General features: G+C 46.8%; 1 long non-coding RNA gene across 1 annotated transcript in view; it reads right to left on the bottom strand.

The window, feature by feature from the left end:
* Nucleotides 1-3,637: 3,637 nt before the first annotated feature.
* The window catches only part of LOC128116922 (uncharacterized), a 51,244-nt gene continuing 36,547 nt past the window's right edge, over nt 3,638-18,334 (bottom strand). Inside the window, exon 3 of the long non-coding RNA XR_008220632.1 lies at nt 3,638-5,836. This is a non-coding gene — a long non-coding RNA (uncharacterized LOC128116922). The remainder of the gene's footprint in view (nt 5,837-18,334) is intronic.

The raw sequence follows: 18,334 nt of genomic DNA, 5'->3' as shown, positions 1-18,334 counted from the left end.
ATGTCATCACCCTCCTCCCCATCTCATTACCCTTCTTTCCCCCATCTCATCCCCCTCCTCCCCACATGTCGTCACCCTCCTCTCCATCTTATCACCATCCTCCTCCCATTCTATCATTATCTTCCTACTCCCTGACCTCACCACTGCTGGGGTTCACTCTGTCTCCTGCCCTTGGCCCTCTACCTTCACCTGCTTCTTGTTCCCATTGGATTAGGCTCCTCTGGAGACTTGCTCCCTGTCTTAGTCAGTGTTCTATCACTGTGAAGAGACACCATGGCCACGGCAGCTCTTTTAAAGGAAAACATTTAATTGGGGCTTGCTTACAGTTTCAGAGGCTTAGTCCATTATCCATGGTGGGTAGCATGGCAGCACACAGGCAGACTGAAAGTTCAACACCGGGATCCTCAGGCAGCAGGAAGGGTGAGAGAGCTTCTGGGCCCGGCTTGGGTTTCTGAAACCTCAAAGTCCACTCCCAGTGACTTCTCCAACAAGGCCACACCTCCTAATCCTTTTAAATAGCATCGCTTCCTAAGCATTTAACTATGTGAGCCTATAAAGGCCATTCTTATTCAAACCACCACACTCCCTCTTATTTACCCCTAGTACCTGGCTTTCAAGCCCATCTTTTTCATCTGCTCACTGTCACATAGGGTAGGACCTGGAAGCACAGTGACCTCCAGCCCCTGGCCAGGAGCAGAGGCTAGGAACAGACAAACCCAAACCTTGGATTCTTGCCTTTGACCTGCAAGCCCACACACTCTATATCAGGCTTAAGGCCTGGCTATGTAGCCTGTGTCTCTGGACCTGAGCTCCACTCGTGGTTAGCAGAGATGAATCTTAAGAAAACAGAAGCAAGAGCTGTTTTTCCAGACAAATGGCTCTATCAGTGATGCCTTGATTAGTGCCAGGCACCTTCCATGGGAAAGGAGTCTACCCAGAAAGCTGCTCTCACGAGGTCCCCAAGGTCCTGAAGACTCCAAATGCCACCAACCGAGCATAGTGAAGTCCCAGAGTGTGCATGTGCGTATGTCACCTGACCTCACTCCTGACCCACATCACTTGCTACTCTTAACCCCAGGTTTTAGAAATGTGGAAGCCCATCTCTGTTCAGAACCTATGTGGGATATAGCCAGTGAGTTAGGGCTGTTTGAAGGATGGCTGTAGATAGGACTATAAAAAGGTCACAAAACTGCTTCCCTGTTGGACCATGGGTTTTGGGGTAAACTAAATGGGCCATAGTCACTCAAATTTGGCTTCTGAATATGCTATCTTGTACTTCATTTTAGTGGAGAGTGGAAAATGGCTCAGAGGAGAAAAAAGAAAGAGACCAAAGGCTTGGTACTCACTTCAAAGGCATTCCCTCATTGTCCGGTCCAAAAGAAAACTGGGGACAAATGACTAACTGTGGTGCCTATTAGCATACCAAAGAGTATACTGGCCTCCGGACTGGCTCATGATCTCCAGTAGCTGTTACAGAGTCCATACTGGCACCCACGCTCTTCCCAGCTCTTCTCACCCCACCCTGTACCCTAAACTTCTCCAGCTCATGGGCTTCCCTTTGCCTAGCTTCTTATTGCTGTATAACTCTGCCATTTGGGCCAAGAGCTCCCTTGGTTCTCTCTCTATCTTGGCTTTCTGTTGGTTCTTGGCTTTCTCTTGGATCCCCCTCTCTTCGGCCCCCTCTCTCTTGGTCCTCTAGATCCCTCCTCTCTCTTGCTCCTCTCTTGCTCACCCCCCTCCTCTCATAGCCTGGTTCAGTCTACTGACCATGTTCCGTCTACTGCTTTCTCTTCCTGCCCTTCCAGAAACCTTCCCCTTGACCACACCTTGGAGTGGTCATGCCTTCACTTTATACAGCTGGTGCCGAAACTCTCACTTTACACACTCATGATCTACTTCCTCTAGGTAGCGCTCCCACCTCCCTAAGTTTGCCTCCCTGGTCAGTACCACCCGCTGGGGACCAAGTGTTTAGCACATGAGTCTGTAGGGTCACATCTCCTATTCTAACCATGACACCGAGTTCTAAAATTAAATGAACTAGTCGAAATCCCTGGTCACCTCTGAGCTTCCACTTCATTCAGAAGACACAGGACCCCTCTCAGAAGTTCAGGAGACAGGGCTCAGGCTGGGTTGAGAGCAGTGGGAAGGATCTCAGAGCTGATAGGCACACTGTCTCAGTAAAGCCCCAGGGACACCTCAGAGGGAGGTGACAAACATCCATAAGAATGGCAGGATGGCATGGCTCTCCTTTTACACCAAACAGTGCGCACAGTCCCAGGCTTTCACAAAGCACGGCTCGGAGCCAAGAGCAGACAGAAATAGGCTCTGCCTGTGGTGGAGGCTTCTGGCCCGCAAGAGGGATATCCTCATCCACAGAAAGCCCTTGTCCTGCTCTCAGATAAGTGACCTGGCTGCAGTCCAGGGGGAAGCTCCCAGGCATCCCAGATGTTCACATCCCAGCCTGCATCTCTATACCATCTATGTCTTGATTCCCCAGGCTGGGGCCAACCGAGGCAGAGCGACAGGGCTACGGCTTAGAGGACTTCTCCTACGACGGAGAAAGCTGCTCCTGTTCCTGGAAGGAAAATCAGCCTTGGGCTTGCCGTGGTATCTCCAAGGACCTAAGACATTGATTTATGTCAGAGCTGTCCTTGCAACCTTAGTCCCTTTGTTAGCAAACACAATGCAAATGACATTAGTTAACACGCTGTGATTGTAGCTAATACTGTGGGTTACAAGCCTTCAGAATAAGAAGAGGGTCCCTTTGTCTCTGCAGCTTGCTATGTGGAGCCGAGAAAGTGGCTCCCATGACCTAGCTGGATCTACTAGAGGAGGCACAACCTCGAGATTCTGTTCCCAGCACAAGCATGGCAGGTTCAGTACACCCTACACCCACTGCCCTGCCAGCATGGGGACTCACAGATGTACCATCCTCAGTGGCCCCCCTACCCATGCCCTGTCACCTGGAGTCATGGGGCTTGTCTTTACCAGAGCGATGTGGCAGGGGGCTTTGAAAAGGACTGGGGAGGACATCACGGGATTGGCCCTGGGAGTATCTTGGAGTTAGAACAAAGACAAAGGAGCCACTAAAAGAACGTAAATGGAAGGGGCCTCTGTAGCTGGTGGTCAGCCCAACATAGGACAGAGTGGCTGAGGCTGAGATGGAAACACTGAGTTCCTACCCTGGACACCAAGGCATCGCCTGAGAATGGTTGTGTCCTCTGAAGCTTGCCTTCCTGCTACCCCAGCTCCTCTTTCTGAGGCTTAGCTCTAAGAATCGAGTGAAGGATGTGGTGAGGGGCCCCTGACAGAGGCATCCAGAGGGCAAATCATCTCTCCCTGCAGCTTCTCGGAGCATCAGGGTCTTTCTCCACTGCTGAGAGACTGACTTCCAGACAGGAGCACCCCCTCCTTTATTTCACGAGGACGGTTACTATTGGCTAATCTAGGATGATGTCACCTCAAATCGGCTAAATTACAGCTCCAAAGGTGCTCCAAAAGAGAGCTCACCTTCACAGGTATGGAGTCAGGATGCAGCTGTGCTTTCTGGGGTATCACGTGGCACACTTGAGTTAGGAGATGTCAGCATTGACAAGGGGCCAATCCTCAACCTTCAACAGTGAGGCTTGCCTCCCTCTCTCCTTCTCTCCCTCTCACCCTGCCTCCCTCCCTGCCTGCTTCCTTCCTTCCTTCTTTCCTTCCTTCCTCCCTCCCTCCTTCCTTCTTCCCTCTTTCCTTCTGTCTGCATCTCATCTTAAGTGGCTCTAGGAGTCCACAAAGGCTGCCTTCAACCTTCTCCATGCCTGTCCACAGGGCTCATTTCCAGCCCAAGGACATAGAATCTGGATGCAAGACTTTCTTCCTACCTCCACACCTTCGCTTTGGAAGGTCCCATCAGGGTGGACAACTTAGAGGTTCAGGAGTGTGCACGGTGTGAAGGCCCAGCTAATAAAGCTGGATGGAAGGAGCATGGATGTCTTGATGGCTGCACACGTGAGTTGAAAAGTCAGCCCCACAATACATACCAGGGAAAAAAACTGCAGTCCAGAGCATAGAAGGCAAGAGGGTTGAGCAGGCCCATTAGCACTTGCTGCTCCAAGGGTTTGATTGAATGAGATCTGGGGTCTAGCTTCACTGGTTACTGTACTTTTCCATTATTTTATTGTGCAAATTCTTCGAAGAGTCAGCAGAATCCAGAAGCAAACTGAGCAGCTACTGTGAAGTGTGAAAAATTACCCTCAACTAATACAATCAAACTATTTGCTTATGGGATTACAGCATGGAAATGAGGCCCCGGGCTGGCTGTTTGGCTGCAGTCACTGGTCACCTTCCCGGGCAGCTACAGTTCTGGCCTGGGAGTTGTGGGTCTCCTGACAGCTAGGCAGCAGGACGCTGTGCTCCACGGGGCAGACATCAGCTCATTTACACAGAATTGGCACCATTGTTAATCGCATCATTGACAGCCTGTCCCTGGAGCCTGGAAGGTTGACCAGCAGGAGAAAATATGTCCATCTTGTCTACTCATTCACCCTGTGCATATTGACTCACCTCCCCTAAACACACACAGGCCTTCAGTATGGGCAGGGCAAGAGCCAGCAGTCAGCCCCCGAGAGCCACACCAGCCTGTTAGACTTCCTAGCTACAGCTATCTCTGGACTCCAGGATGGACCAGGCAGGATTGCCTGATTTTATTGCCTTTGTCCTAGAGTCAGGTAACATGTCTTCTCTAATTCAGTGGGTTGTCCACCCTCCTCACCTTCCATAGCCACGTGGTAGAATTGTCTTAGAAGATTAACCAATGATCTAATGTCTAGGCTACATCCAAGCCCAATGTGGGCTAGGAAGCCTGAATTCTCAAATGTCAATACTAGCAGCATGGTGACAGTCCCATCTTAGCAGAGATGGAACAGGGTGACTCTGGAGAGCTGGATACCCACTCTCTCATGACAGTATGTGGGAAGACAGGCACACAGAGCACTCTTTTTGATGGGCACAGAGGCCCAGCATGCCCATGTACAGAGCATGCATTCTTCTGGGCACCAGAGGCCCAGCATGCCCATGGACAGAGCATGCATTCTTCTGCCAGGCTTATATCCATACATGCCCTTTCCACAGATCAGGCCCAGACTCTCTGCTGTCATCCACACCTGCTTTCCTCTAACTCCATGGGCATGTGTTGACTGTGCCACTGAGCATGGTTTGAAAGAGGGGCCCATGACATGTAAGAGCAGGAAAGATGAGCTGTCACTACAGAAGACACACCATGAGGGCTCTGAAGGGCAAGCCCAGGCTCCTCACTGACCTTCAGTCCCTGGGGCCCCACGGGAACTCAACAGGCTTACCTGATCAGGAGGAGTGGCTCCTTTCCAGCACCTCCTCATCTGAAAAATTTGAGGGGTCCTGGCTCTGGAGGCTAGGAGGAGCTGAGGGGACAGACTCAGCCCTTTCTCAGTGCCAAAGATGATCTCGTACAATCTGCACAGAGGTCTCCCCAGTTGGCAAGGAGAATCTCAATGGACAAATAGGGGAACTGCAGTGTAGTGGGGTCAGCAAGGCACCCGTTGCCTGGGGTGAATGCGTTCAAAGTAGCTGTTGGGGGCTGCCCGAAGCACTCATGTTCGCAGAGTGGGACGACACTTCAGAACCTGGGTGAGGTAAGGTAGGAAGGCTTGCCTCTCCTTGCCAGGACATCACATGCTCTCTGGAATTCCTCTTCCTCTGCTGCCAGCATAAGCCTTGGTGCAGATTCCATGGAGGTGTTGAGAGGCTCAGGAGTGGCATCACTGATAGGTCACAATGCTCCCAGGCAGTATCCAGTTGCAGGACATTGAAAGTTCTGAGGAATTGAAGGGTAAGACAAGGTTGAAAGTGCCTTTGGAGGGAGACAGTCTAGCTCTAGACTCCCGGCTTCCCCCTCAAGTCATTAGCCTGGAGATGCGACTATTCAGATAAGTCCAGATTTGCTGGTTCAGAATTCCCCATGTGGAGAGTGCTGGAGTAGACTGCACGCCTAACATGAGTTTAGTGACTTTCGTGGCTCCATAATCTGCAGATCTTGAGTCTTTAATCTGACATAATAAAAGATTTTACAGTCTTAAAGAAAAATGTTTAAAATAAGAGAAGCAGCTCTTAGTGTCTACAGCCGACACTGGATGTGGGCCTCAGTGGCATCTCCCTTGGGTGACCTTCTTTCCTGCACAACTTGTATGAAGCAGTGGTAGATAGGAACCTAGGTCTTCTCCTTTGGCCTGGTTGCCACAGCTACATTCTCTGGGGTAGGGGTATAGAGTAAACAGAAACTGGTATAGCAGCCTGTACTGAGCTGGAAGCCAGCAGATGCATTGATGTTAGGGCTGGGTTGGGATCTTGCAGATGCACAATGTTAGGGCTGGGCTGGGATCTGGCAGGTGCACTGGACTGAGGTTGGATTTGGAGCCAGCAGGTACATTGAAGCTGGAGCTGAAGCTCTTCCAGTAGCCAGGAACCAGCAGAACTAACAGCCCCACTACAAAACATAGCACATCTTCCCTGGTGGATGGATTGGCATTAACATAGGGGCCTCCATTCCACTGTCCTGAAAGACCCTGGAGTGTGTGTGTGTGTGTGTGTGTGTGTGTGTGTGTGTGTGTGTGTGTGTTATGTGTGATGTGTTGGGGGAGAGTTTACTGTATGCTCTTCATGTAGGGCATGAGACATAGGGGCAATCCCAGTTTGGCAGGGAAAGGAGTGATTGGAGTTCACAATTCTGCCATCATCCCACCTTCCAAGGGGCACAGGGTAAGGCTGAGCAGAGCTGAGATACTTGCAGGTCCTCTCAGGACAGGACAGAGGACCCTAATGAGCCTGGGGCACTGCAAAATGTGTTGGGTCACTGGGCCTCCTATTGTCTGTGGCAGCATCTGTAGACACGGGGTGCCAGTATAGTAATAATGTTGTGCAGTACACTGTAGTGTTGTGTGTCTGTGTGTGTTGTGCATAAATGTGGTGTGTGTATATGTGTGTGTTTAGATGGTGTATGGTTATGTACTGTGGGTGTATATGTGTATGTTTAGTGTGCTACTATTCAGGAACAGGTATAGGACTCTCAGGTCCATGTTTCTTGTTCCCACACCTGTCCCTTTGAGGCTCTGTAACTCTGGTGAGGTAGGGTCCCCCGCTGATGCTCTGAGTCTGACGATTTTCCAAGAGGGTCAGGATGTGGATGGCCATGGATCTTCCCATATCTACTCTCTCACCCCTAAATGATTAGGGAGGCTCTTGAGTGCTTAGGGAGAAAACAGAGCCCCACCCATGTGATATTTATGGGAGGATAGCAGGCACTGTGACTCATGGTCAAGTCAATGCTCCACACACCAGGCCAACACAGAGGCCCAGAGGTGCAGGGAGACACATGGCATTGTGATTTCCCAATGAATAAATGGTACTGTCAATAGAAGGAGAGAAAAAAGTGACCCCCCCCCTGCCCCGGTCATACAGTCCAGGGCAGCAGAAGAGGGTCATGTGATTGCAAGGGTGACATCAGGGCTGAGGACCCACACAAGCAGCATTAACCAGCCTCAAAGCACATAAGTAGCAAAAGGTCAGCTTACAGGGCGGAAAGAGACTTTATCACACTAAAAGGCCTCAGCTCATCACTACAACTGATATTCCAGGTAGGAGAAAGTGGCCCAGGTGCAGATCTTAGAGCTGCAAGGAAAAAGCCCAAGTGAAGGCAGGGCAGACCAGCTCACAATGATCAGACAGAACTACACAATGCTGAAGGTAGCTGAAGGTTTCCTGTGTCCACCCGGCTCCTGCAGCCACTCTAACCCAAGTAAACACACAGAGACTTATATTATTTATAAACTGTATGGGCCGTGGCAGGCTTCTTGCTATCTAGTTCTTATATCTTAAATTAACCCATTTTTATTCATCTATAAATTGCCACATGGCTCGTGGATTACCAGTACTTCACATCTTGCTTCTCATGGCAGTGGCAGCTGGCAGCATCTCCTGACTCAGCCTTCCACTTCCCAGAATTCTCCTCTCTGCTTATCCAGCCTATACTATACTTCCTGCCTGGCTACTGACCAATCAGCGCTTTATTTAACAATCAATCAGAGCAATACATTCACAGCATACAGAAAGACATCCTCAGCACAATGTGTTTGGGACTTGACCTTAACTAAATTCAGAAAGACTTCCAGGTCCCAAAGAATCAATACTATGCATTCAATACTATTGTTGTCTTTACCAAAGCACAATAAAATTAGTAGCAAGTAATTTTAAAGCAACAACAAAAATCTCACAGAAACCTAAGTGCTGTGGAAGTGTGGGTATACTTACGAATATAAATGAAATTGTATAACTGTGAAAAACTTGGGAGAGAATGAAAATGGTGCAATTACTTTCACTTGTGGGACTCAGATAAAGCACTCAGAGGGTTTTAAGAATTGAAAATGTGACTGCTGGAGAGTGGTTGGAAAGATGGCTCCACGGTTAAGAACACACACTCTTCTTGCAGGGGACTTAAACTTAGTTTCCAACACCAACATCTAGCGGCTCATAACAGCCTTTAACTCCAACTCCAGAGGATCCAACACTCTCTTCCAGCCTCTTCAGGTACCTGTACTTGGCTGTACACACTTTCACACAGATACACACATGTATACATAACTTAAAAATAAAAATAAGTCTTTAAAAATGTTCATTGAGGGAAAAAGAAAAACTCAACAATCTCCCGAGTCTTTAGGTCCAGAAGCGAGAGGGAAGCTGCACAGCCAACATTCCACCTACCATCCTGCAGGACAGAAGAGAAAATAAGGTTTGGAAGGGCAATGGCAAGAAGACAGTGAGAAAGAAGAACGCAGATATGAAAATGCTTCAGCAGACCAAGGGAATGAAAGGAGAAAAGAAATGAGAGCTTTGGCGTAAGAGGCGAGTGACAGGAGATGCACACTTTGAAATAATTTCCCAGCAAACAGCTCAGGGAAACCAGGCAGGAAAGCCTGAGGAAATGCCTCTGAGGGACCAACCTCGAGAATACCAAGGTTGGAGCCTTAGAGAGAGGTAAGACTTCCTGGGCTAGCCTGAGAAGGCTGCTGGGACAAGGTCCATGTGTGGAGGTCAGTGTCACCTTCAGGGAAAGCCCCCCCCCCCCCTTTCCTCCCTGGCAGGAAAACCTGAAGGTGTCAGAGGAAATGCTGACTTCCAGGATAAGTCATTGCACTGGGGGTGGGGTGGGGGTGGGATACGGGAACAATCCTGAAGCCTGTCTCAGTCCCAGTGCAGCTGAAGATGTTCTCCAAGGGTTACATCAAACTCAAGTGCATGATGGGAAATTACTCAGGGCGATTAACTATGAGTCTTTCCTTGACTGCCAGCAGATTTCGAGATTAGAAAATCTGTCTACAAAATCTTCCAAATCAATGAACAAAAAATAAGATAAAAGAATTGAAAATCAGCACCTGTCTTGGATTGATTTGTAGTTTCTGAAACCATGAGAATTAATTTTTTAAACTACCTGGTCTGTGCTGTTCTATGAAACACTGGCACCTATCTTTTAAAGAGGTATTACTTGTTATTAAAAATCCTTAGGAGGAGAAGACATCTCCACAAGAGTTTTGTCAGGGAATTCTACCAAACCCACAAAGGAAAAAAAAAAAAAAGACTGCCCTCTAAGGCTCCCCTGAAAACTACCAGATGGTGATGTGCTCAAGCTTATGCCATAGAACCAACTTTGCCAGGGCACCAAAACAAGCACCAAGACCATGCAAGAAAAACAAAATCCACACAGACCAATATTCCTAGTGAATACAGAGACAAGAAACCCTTTACACAATAAATACAATTCCAGCAAATCAAGCAATTTGTATGAGTAATATATTATGACCAAGTGGGTTTTGTGCTGTGAGTGCAAATCTGTTTAAATATCTGAGAATAAATCAATGCCATCCATCATCCCAAGAGGCTAAAGGAGAAAAACAAACAGAATTCTGTCTCAATAGATGCAGAAAAATTATTTGACATAGTCCAATATCCATTCATAACAAGAATAACACTGCACTCTAGGAATACAACTGATCCTCCCCAACAAGATTTAGAGCAGTGGTTCTTAACTTTGTGAGTTGTGACCTCTCTGGGGGTGGAACAGCCTTTACACAGGGGTCACATACCAGATATCCTGCATATGAGATATTTATATGATGATTCATAACAGTAGCAAAATTACAGTTATGAAGTAGCAACGAATATAATTTTATGGTTGGGTGTCACTACAATGTGCATAACATAAGGAACTATATTAAAGGGTCATAGCATTGGGAAGGTTGAGAACCACTGCTCTAGAAGCATACACAAAAGTTCATAGGACAATGTCTTACTGCACAGTGGGATGATGCTGTGCCCTGTGCTCAGGTGCACCCAACACCATGTCCAAGAGATGAACTGCTCCATAAGGAAAGGAAAGAGGAAAGGAAAGGAAAGGAAGGGAAGGGAAGGGAAGGGAAGGAAAGGGAAGGGAAGGGAAGGGAAGGGAAGGGAAGGGAAGGGAAGGGAAGGGAAGGGAAGGGAAGGGAAGGGAAAGGAAAGGAAAGGAAAGGAAAGGAAAGGAAAGGAAAGGAAAGGAAAGGAAAGGAAAGGAAAGGAAAGGAATGGAAAGGAAAGGAAAGGAAAGGAAAGGAAAGGAAAGGAAAGGAAAGGAAAGGAAAGGAAAGGAAAGGAAAGGAAAGGAAAGGAAAGGAAAGGGGTGAGTGGGTCAGAAAAGAGAAGAGAGAAGTTTCACACTCAGAGTGAGTATCAGGAAAGGGCACTCCATAGACTCCAGAGTCAAAGCAAAAACCAAAACTAAACACCACACACACACACACACAAACACACACACACACACACACACAGAGAGAGAGAGAGAGAGAGAGAGAGAGAGAGAGAGAGAGAGAGAGAGAGAGAGAGAGAGAGAGAGAGGTGGTGGTTAGAACGTAGGTAAGGAGAGAAAACTTTGGAAGGAAGGATAAGAAGTGAGGGAAAGAGGGAGAGAAGGAGAGCTGCTGGATGTAAACAGTGCAGAGGCAGATCTATCATCTTAAAGACACAAAGCACCAATGACGGAAATCAGAGCAAAGCCACACTGATGCTAACCTAACAAGTCCATGAACTGGGAGACTGTATATTTGAGATAAAGCTTCTCCACCAGTGGATGTAGATAATTTCTGTCAAAATCCTGGCAGGACATTTTGCAGATCTGACAATCTGATTCCAAAATGTATGTGGAAAGCCAAAGGCAGCAAGAATGAGCAACGCAGTTCTATGAAGCTGCAGAATGAAGATAGGGTGGTGTGGGTGAGGGACAGGCACAGGTCAGCACAATAAGGCACAGGGGGCAAGGTCCTGCACACACATGAGCTCAGTGGAGACAAGTACATGTACATCTACATGCCAAAACAAACCTGTCTTAACCTCACTCTTTATTATTTAAAAAAAATTAGCTTGAGCCAGAGGTGGTGGCATATTTCTGAGGCAGGAGGATCACTTGCATCAAGGATTTTGAAGTCAGCATGTGTACACTAGTTAGACCCCATTGCAAAGAATAATGACAATGAAAATACCTAATTTAAAATGAATCTTAGATCTGTATCTAAAGCTGGAAGATTTATTTATGAGCCTGGAGTTTGGAAATACTGATACATGAAACCAGAAGCAAACTCTGTTAAAATGTGATAGATCAAATTTGTCAAAATGTAATCTTTTCTATCAAGAGAGAACCCGTTAAGAAAATGTTACACAATGCCAAAAATAACATTGGCAATCTACACTGCCAGTGAAATCTCTAATATATAGATACTTTCAAATTCAACAGTGGTACCTGTGTTCTATTACCCCTCTCAAGATCTTTCTACCTTTCCCAGTGGCCCATTTTTAGATTCCTGGCTTCTACTTCGAGTTAAACACTCCAAAGAAAGAGCTGGTGCCAGAATCCAAATAGGAGAGAGAATGGGGATGTGTCTGTATATCTTGTCATAGTTGGATAGATGGATTGATGGATAGATAGTTAGTTAGATAGATAGATAGATAGATAGATAGATAGATAGATAGATAGATAGATAGATAGACAGACAGACAGATAGATAGACAGACAGACAGATAGATAGATGAGTTTAACTGGATTTGCCCTACTAAGAGGATAGTGCTCCTCTCAGAAGCCAGGGTTGCCAAATAAAAATAAAAAATTAAAAAGTACCAGGTGTGGAAAAGCTCCCCTCAAGTTGTTGGTCAAGGGTGTCCTAGAGAATCCCAAAATTGTACAGGCTATTGCTGTAGCTCTTGGTTTCCCACCAGAACTTGATGGTAAGACCCTACTGAGGAAGACACCACACTCTTTGGTCTCAGAACGTAGAGAAATCGAGTTGGCATTGACCAAGAATCTTCCTCCTTGCTGGCTTTAATGTGCTCAGTACTGGGTGGTGCTATGTAGGCTGCTGGCAGAGAAAGGGAACCCTGTGCACTACAATAATGACAAGAAATACCCATGGGTACAAGAGTGGCACAAATGTGACAGCGGTAACCAAAAGCTTCCTGGCTGATTTAAGGCTCATTCTACAGGAGGAAACACATGCCTTGTATTGAAAATCTTGCCAAGAACCCATGGTTGGGGCATCTCATAGGACAAAGTGGTGAGCCAACTACTATTATTCTTCTAAATGGACACAGTATCAAACCTCCCCCCCCCCCGTCTTTTACTACACTTTGCAATATTTTTTTTTCTGAATAATACACATTTTGTAGTGCATAAGAAAGATAGACAAGTCAGCACGGATTTTAAGTTCATCTCTTTGGAAGTCAGGTTATGTCATATCCAGCTGTCGTATCTTTACCTGCACTTAGTGTTTTCCTTCTCAGATGTGGCCTCAGTTGTGGTTGTCCTGTTGCATTCTTGGTTTCACACAGGAGTCTTGCTGGTGTGGTGGTAGGCATAGGATGAGCAGCGGTCTACAGTTTTATGTCTAAGGCTGAGTCTTTAGTAGGCCTTTTCCCTGCTCTGGGACCACCACAATGTTCCTTGGTTTTATTCTTATTCCTGATAAGTGATTCTGGAAGAACAGAAGGGCTTGGAGTAAGGGTGTTACCCTCTTCCCAGGCTTGTTATGATCTGATAAAATTCCAGTATATTGGACTTGGTAGAATTGCTTCAGGGAAGACCTTACCAAGAAGAACAGTGTGCTCCGTGGCACAGACCCTGCAACTTGTGATGGCCAGGCATCAGCCTTGGTGATGACACAAAACTCAATGAGACTCAGTAGAAAGTGGGCTTCACATTCTGATCTTTCCTTGGGCTAGCCATACATGGTATGGCACACTCTGTCACTTCTCGGCAAAGGCAGCATGCACAGCTCCCCATCAGCTACATTCTGAATTCACAATATCATCCACCTATGAGACAATTATCAGGGCTTACGTCAAGGAGCATCTGTATGTGCTTCAGGATAACTCTTCTTACTGTAACCATCAGAGGGCCATTCTCCGAGACTCTCTGAGAAGCCTGGCAGAATTTCTGGACTGAAAACAAAAGTGTTGGGTGTCCTGAGACTTGCCTCTTTCAAGTTCTTAACTTTCAACTTGTCACACTGGACTGGCATCTCAAACGCCTCTGTCACTACCTACTCATCCTCCAGCTTCTGTCCTGAGCCTCTGTGTGTGAGTGTGAGCTCTGATTCTGCTGAACTTCACACCTACTGGGAAGAAGTGTCTCACCTATGACCCAAATAAAGGATTCAGGAAGAGCTGTTCTCAGTTTCCTAAAAATTTGTCTAACTAAAAAGAGGGCTTTGCGGGTCAACTTCTTCTTGCCTTGTCAAAAGGATCAGGCCTATTCTTGTTGTTCCGGGATTCAACTCCTAAGTCCTTCTGGAAACCAGAAGTTAGGCTCATTCTTTAAAATAGTCAGATTGGTAAACCTCCAGCCAGACATGCAAAGTGAAAAAGATGATACATGAGGCAGTAGGGAGGTATAGGAGCAGAATAACATCAATACAGACACAACAGGGATTAAGAGGATGGAAGAAGGATGAATGAGTTCATGCCCACCAATTATAACAATGGAAAGAATCCAAGAAAGACATATAATAAAATGTAAGGGCTGGGGAGTTTTCTCAGTGGTTAGAACACTTGCTGGTCTTGAAGAGGACCTGAATTCAGTACCCAGAACCCATATGGAAAGTTACAACTGTTTTTACCTCCAGTTCTAGGAGATCCTGAACCCTCTTCTGGACTCTGCAGGCACCAGGCTTGCACATGGTGTACAGATCTACATGCAAGCAAAATACTCATATATGGAAAATAAAAGTAAAGAAATCTTTAAAGCAAAGAATAAAAACAGAATCTGATTATATGTTGGACCTGTCATATGAAGTGTTTCCTCGAATAAAATTCTCTATGTAGTTGGACTCAGTGATGAGCCCTATCAAATATTCAAGGAAGAAACATGACCACCTTGAGCAGTTTCTTCAGGAGACACAGGAAAGGGCTTTACAAGGTGCTGTGTGTGCTCAGTTTCCTTGCAGCCATTGTAAGAGATGAAGGCAGTGTTAGCCCTAAAACACCATGAGCACAGAGTTGAAAGCATTTCCAAATCATGAGGAAATTGAATCTATAGGCAGACAGCCATGCAGAGATGCAGACACAGCCATGGTGTGGCATAATCAGAGCCCTTCTCCCTGGTTGGTTGTGTATTTGCAGAGCCAAGTGACCAACCATGGACTGAATATATCTTCTAAATTGCCTCTGTGCTGACCATGGACAACGCAGTGTAACAGTCTTTCTACAGCACTTTCCTTGCATTAGGTATGATAAGCAACCTGGGGTGATTTAAAGTGCACAGGAGGGGGACGGAGGTGACATGCAAATGCTCTACATTTTATTTAAGAGAACTATGCATCCACAGATTTTGCCCTCCTCAGGGAGTCTCAGGAATGTAAACTTGATTTAAAGGATTGATTCTGTTACTATTCTGAATTAACAGAATAAAGAAGATAGTAAACGCAGAAAAAAATTTTTTTAAGACAAAACTCAATACTCATTGATGGAGAAAATATGGACATACAGATGAGAGGGAGGGGAGAAGAGAGACAGAGAAAGAAGAGATGGACAAAGATATAGAGGATATATATATATATATATATATATATATATATATATATATATATATATATATATATATGTATATGAAAGACCCCAGACTCTTACAATCTTTCTTCAGATAGGCACCAAGGAGAGAGATGCAGAAGCAGGTGCCCCTACTGCATGGAAGATCAGTCATCTATTCCGAGAGGAATGGCGGGGCCAGGGCCAGTCTGAGCATAGAAAGAACCACAGTGGGCATGGCCCTCTCCATATACATGCTCTTTGACCTTTACCATGTTTGTTTCAGAGTTCAGTGTGGCTGCTTCTGCTCCAACCATTGTATCTGCTGTCCTAAGAGAAGACCTGCTTAGAACCAACTCACGTATGGTTCCGTGCCAGGTGTCCATCCAAAGAAATGCGTGCTGAGTAACTTTGTCATCATGCCAACATCATGGAGTATTGCATACTACAGGCCAAGGATTTATGGAACAGCGCCTGTCTCCAAAGAGGGCAGCTTTATTCACACTGAGGACTTGCCCTGCTCCTGACTCTTCCCCTGTGAGCTTGGCTGGAGTTTGCAAACTTTCCAACACTTCAGGGTCACTGCTCGCTTCTCCTGTGGATCCAGTGACAACTCCTTATTTCCTCCCCTCTTCCCTTCTTTCTGTCCTTCCTTCCTTCCTTCCCTCTCTCTCTTCATTTCTGCCTCCTCTCCCCCCCATATAATTTTTCTATATCTAATATATATGTATGAGACAAGTTCTCACTATGCATCCCACACTGGACTCTAACTCACAGACTTATGACAATCCTCCTGCCTCAGCCTCCCGAGTGCCAGGATTGCAGGCAGGAGTCCTCCCCATATCTGGTTTGGAATGACATTCTTAAGTGACTGGACACACCCTAAGTTAGCAGCAAAATCAGTGTCATGGTTGGTTGAGTCAGTGTTTCCTGTGACCACTGCAGACAAACTTCTGCTGTGGCCGTGGTCCTGGGTCCCAGAGCAGCACACTCCCGTGCACAGTCATCAAGGCTTTAGTAGGTCCCCACCACTATCTAGTGTACCTATGCTTGCCAGACCCAGTGCAGCGGCTCATCTTACTGTTTCCAGCCCTGGTCTTGTCTGTCAAGATCCAGCTGATCTGGAATGTACCTGACAAAGAACACTTGAGAATGAAAACACAAAGCGACTGATATTCCACCTTTACAGTCCTTAATCACTTTTTTTTTGGTTTTTCAAGACAGGTTTTCTCTGTGTAACTGGCCTGGCTGTCCCATATCTCGCTCTGTAGCCCAGGCTGGCCTCAAACTCACAGAGATCCTCCTGGCTCTACCTCCCGAGTGCTGGGATTAAAGACGTGCGCCACCACCACCAGGCTAGTCCTTAATTGCTTTTAATTTTCTTTCCAGGCAACACTAGCCAGGATTCTTCTGCAGCCAGCAGTAAGGAGGAGCATACCATCATGAGAAGAAATCAACCCAAGCAAAAAGGATGTGCTTGAAGCAAATGGTACACAAGAGGTATCTGCGCATGCTGTGTTATGAGAACTCTTGTGTGTGTCAGTAAAGTACAATCTAATGATTAAATGATAGGGCAAATATGCCGCCTACCTCCATCCAGACTTCTCCCTCCAGCTCTGGCAGACTCTGCATACCACCATCTTCACAGACAGGTTATAACATTTCCTTGTGACTTCAAGGCCAGTGTAAGAGAGCCACACAACAGTCATACTAATTTACAGAATCCCAGGCCACAGTTTAAGGGTAGGTATCTTTGGTAGGTCTTCAAGATAGCACTCACACGTCTGGTACCTCTAGCCACACATTTCTTACACTGGGCACAAACAGAGTGAGTCGCCACTGCCCTGAGAGGCTCATCCATTTCTAGAATGACCCACCAAGCTCAAGAAACAAAGACTGCCATTTTATATCATTTTGTCCTAAACGATAAAGGTAGCAAAAGCCAGATGAAAAGGAGGAAGGCAGCTCTGGGTGGAAAGTAGGTTCTGGGACCATGCGGTCTGTCTTACTTTCTAGTACATGTCACTATGCACAAACTGCCTGGGCCCAAGGCACCAGATCTCCTGTTGGTGCCTCAGGATTCAACACAGAGGATCTCATCTCCAAACTCCCCTCGATGGAGACCTCAGCACAGGCTCAAGCCACAGTCCCATGAGCCTGGGCCTCAACTTCCCTCATGCAGCCAGCCCTACCACATCAGCAGGACCTCAGCTGGGCCTAAAGCTCATGAATGAAAAGACACTTCTGTAATGCTGAATAAGCCATGGCCTGAGACTTCCCATATTAGAAATAGGGACAAGGCCAGTCCACTCTTGACTACATTATTGGCCATGTTCTGTGGGTCAGCAGCAAGTCCATGCCAACATAATAGGTGAGGTCCCACAAGTTCTGTGTATCCAGAGGTCAGAATGTTGGGCTGGGTAGCACTGAAGGACAGCAAAGCAACCAGGATGCTTTGTACCTTGACCTCCTGACACTCACCTCCAAACTTAGGTCCTTGATCTCTGTAGCTAGAGGGGGGACCTGGAAGCTGAATGCTGGTACAGACTCAAGGTAGTGAGGTCCCACCTCCACAGCCACTGAAGGCTCGACTGTCCTTCCAACAACTTCACTATGTGCTGGCTGTCACATCCATAGCTCAAGGTAGAACCTCCCTGCAGCTGCTTCTAGTGCCATCTGAGAACTCAGCTCAGCCCTCTGCAGCTCCAGACTCTTTAATGTAAGGAAAGAGAGGAGAGGCTAGCCCTTAATCTCCATAAGGCTGGTGTTCCAGTCATACCAAGGCTTCCATGGCTGGCATGGATGGCTTCCTCTCAACAGTGACACCCCGTAGGGCTCTGAGTCTGGGCCCTGTGGATCCAGTTCACTAGCAACACACATACACACAAACACACATACACGCTCACACACACACACACACACACACACACACTCACACATACGCACATTCATTCACACATACACATACACGCACTCTCACACACATACACTTTCTTACACACATTCACTCATACATACATACATTCATTCACACGCATATACACTCACACACATAATCACTCATACACACGTATATACGCTCACACATAGACTCACATTCATTCACACACTCACTTACATACAGCCCCCAGCAGGTGCACCAAAAGGCCTTCGTGCCGTGCAAGACTCAAGCAGCTGGAGGGCCAGTGCTGCAGGAGCTGGACTTCTGCAGTGCTTCAGT

This window comes from Peromyscus californicus, unplaced genomic scaffold, assembly GCF_007827085.1.
Source record: "Peromyscus californicus insignis strain IS unplaced genomic scaffold, ASM782708v3 Scaffold_20__1_contigs__length_68692818, whole genome shotgun sequence".
NCBI lineage: Eukaryota > Metazoa > Chordata > Mammalia > Rodentia > Cricetidae > Peromyscus > Peromyscus californicus.
Note: the sequence above shows the minus strand (reverse complement) of the source record. Positions and strands in the feature narration are given on the sequence as shown.